Source organism: Triticum urartu, chromosome 5A, assembly GCF_056163025.1.
Source record: "Triticum urartu cultivar PI428250 chromosome 5A, HENAU_Tu73, whole genome shotgun sequence".
Classification (NCBI taxonomy): Eukaryota; Viridiplantae; Streptophyta; class Magnoliopsida; order Poales; family Poaceae; genus Triticum; species Triticum urartu.
Window position 1 is genome coordinate 278,364,624 of NC_141877.1, and position 3,024 is coordinate 278,367,647.

The following is a 3,024-nucleotide window of genomic DNA, read 5'->3' on the forward strand; positions in this document are numbered from 1 at the left end:
TTGAGGTTTGGTTTTTACTCGTAGCTAGTCTCATCTGAGTGTGCCCTGAGAACGAGATATGTGCAGCTCCTATCGGGATTTGTCGGCACATTCAGGCGGTGTTGCTGGATTTGTTTTATCTTTGTCGAAGTTGTCTTGTAGAACCGGGATGCCGAGTCTGATCGGAATGTCTTGGGAGAAGGATTATCCTTCATTGACCATGAGAGCTTGTGATGGGCTAAGTTGGGACTCCCATGCAGGGATTTGAACTTTCGAAAGTCGTTACCGCGGTTATGGGCAGATGGGAATTTGTTAATATCCGATTGTAGATAACATGAACCTTAACTTAAATAAAATGAATCAATTGCGTGAATTACCATGATGGTCTCTTCTCGGCGGAGTCCGGGAAGTGAACACGGTGTTGGACTAATGTTTGCTGTAGGTTGTTCTTTAGTTCTTCGTTCGTGCTTTGCCTTCTCTTCTCGCTCTCTTTTGCGAACAGGTTAGTCACCATATATGCTAGTCGCTTGCTGCAGCTCGACATATTACCTTGCCTTTCCTATAAGCTTAAATAGTCTTGATCGCGAGGGTGCGAGATTGCTGAGTCCCCGTGGCTCACAGATTACTTCCAAACCAGATGTAGGGCCCGATGCCTCCATTCCAGATGATGCGCTAGAGCTCAAGTGGGAGTTCGACGAAGACTCACGCCGTTACTATGTGTCTTTCCCTGATGATCAGTAGTGGTGCCCAGTTGGGGCGATCGGGACCGTGTCGCATGTTGGGGTTGATCTTTTATTTTGGTACCGTAGTCGGACCATGAGTGTTTTGGATGATGTAATGTTATTTATGTACTTTGTGTGACGTGGCGAGTGTAATCCAACTATGTACCTTTTCCCCTATTATCTATTTACATGGGTTGTTGTGAAGATTACCTTACTTGCGACATTGCTTTCAATGCGGTTATGCCTCTAAGTCGTGCTTCGACACGTAGGAGATATAGCCGAATCGAGGGTGTTATATTACCTCAACAGGGATATGCACATCCTCAATAATAAGTATATCATATTTCTTCTTAACAGTAGGAAGAGGAAATTCAAAACCTCCAAATATAATCGATGGAATTTTTCCGCCAGAATTGATACTATGAACTTGAGGTTGTTTCCTCGGAAAGTGTACCGTATGCTCATTACCATTAACATGAAAAGTGACATTGCCTTTGTTGTAATCAATAACAGCCCCTGCAGTATTAAGAAAAGGTCTTCCAAGAATAATAGACATACTATCGTCCTCGGGAATATCAAGAATAACAAAGTCTGTTAAAATAGTAACATTTGCAACCACAACAGGCACATCCTCACAAATACCGATAGGTATAGCAGTTGATTTATTGGCCATTTGCAAAGATATTTCAGTAGGTGTCAACTTATTCAAATCAAGTCTACGATATAAAGAGAGAGGCATAACACTAACACCGGCTCCAAGATCACATAAAGCAGTTTTAACATAGTTTCTTTTAATGGAGCATGGTATAGTTGGTACTCCTGGATCTCCCAGTTTCTTTGGTATTCCACCCTTAAAAGTGTAATTAGCAAGCATGGTGGAAATTTCAGCTTCCGGTATCTTTCTTTTATTATTAACAATATCCTTCATGTACTTAGCATAAGGATTTGTTTTGAGTATATCAGTTAATCGCATACGCAAAAAGATAGGTCTAATCATTTCAGCAAAGCGCTCAAAATCCTCATCATCCTTTTTCTTGGATGGTTTGGGAGGAAAAGGCATGGGTTTCTGAACCCATGGTTCTCTTTCTTTACCATGTTTCCTAGCAACAAAATCTTTCTTATCATAACGTTGATTCTTTGATTGTGGGTTATCAAGATCAATAGCAGGTTCAATCTCGATGTCATTATCATTACTAGGTTGAGCATCATCATGAACATTATCATTAACATTATCACTAGTTTTGGGTTCATTGCCAGATTGTGTTTCAGCATCAGACATAGAGATATCATTTGGATTATCAGGTGGTTCGGCAATAGGTTCACTAGAAGTTTGCACAGTTCTATCATTTTTCTTTTTCTTCTTTTTGGAAGAACTAGGTGCATCAATATTATTCCTTTGAGAATCTTGCTCAATTCTCTTAGGGTGGCCTTCAGGATACAAAGGTTCCTGACTCATTCTACCAGTTCTAGTAGCCACTTTAACAGCATAATCATTTTTCTTACTATTCATCTCATCAAGCAATTCTTTTTGAGCTTTAAGTACTTGTTCTACTTGAGTAGTAACCATGGAAGCATGTTTGCTAACAAGTTTAAGTTCACCTCTAATATTAGCCATATAATCACCCAAGTATTTAATCATATCAGCATCTTGTTTTAATTGTCTACCAAAATAAGCATTGAAGTGTTCTTGCTTAAACATAAAATTATCAAACTCATCCAAGCATTGACTAGCAATTTTAGTAGGAGGGATTTCAGCTTTATCATATCTATAGAGAGAATTTACCTTTACTACCTGTGTCGGGTTATCGAGGTCTGGAGGTTCTTCAATAAATAAAGGATTAAGATCATTGAAAGCACAAGTGCTCCCTAGGTGGTTTTGATAATTGATGACAACATATCTCTTGTTGGACTAACATTTCGATCTAGCATGTTTCAGATAAGTTCAACAATGGAGTGGCATGGACTAAAGGTTGTGGGAACTCCTTCAAGATGCTAAGGACAAAGGATTGCCTAAAGCTTCAAGCTCAAGACTCTTCATTTTATATTTTAGTGATCCAAGATCACATTGAGTCTTTAGGAAAAGCCAATACTATCAAGGAGGGATGAGGTGTTGCTTAACGAGCCTCTTGCTTCACGTGCTTAATGATATGCTCCAAAACCCTCAACTACTTTCCCATATCCACATATGACCTAAACCCTAATCCAAACTCGGTCCTACCGATTCTTCCTATCCGGCGCCACCGAGTTTCACTTGTCATTAGCCACTGCCAAACCCTAGCAATTCGGTCCTACCGATAGGGATCTCGGTCTCACCGAGATGGGG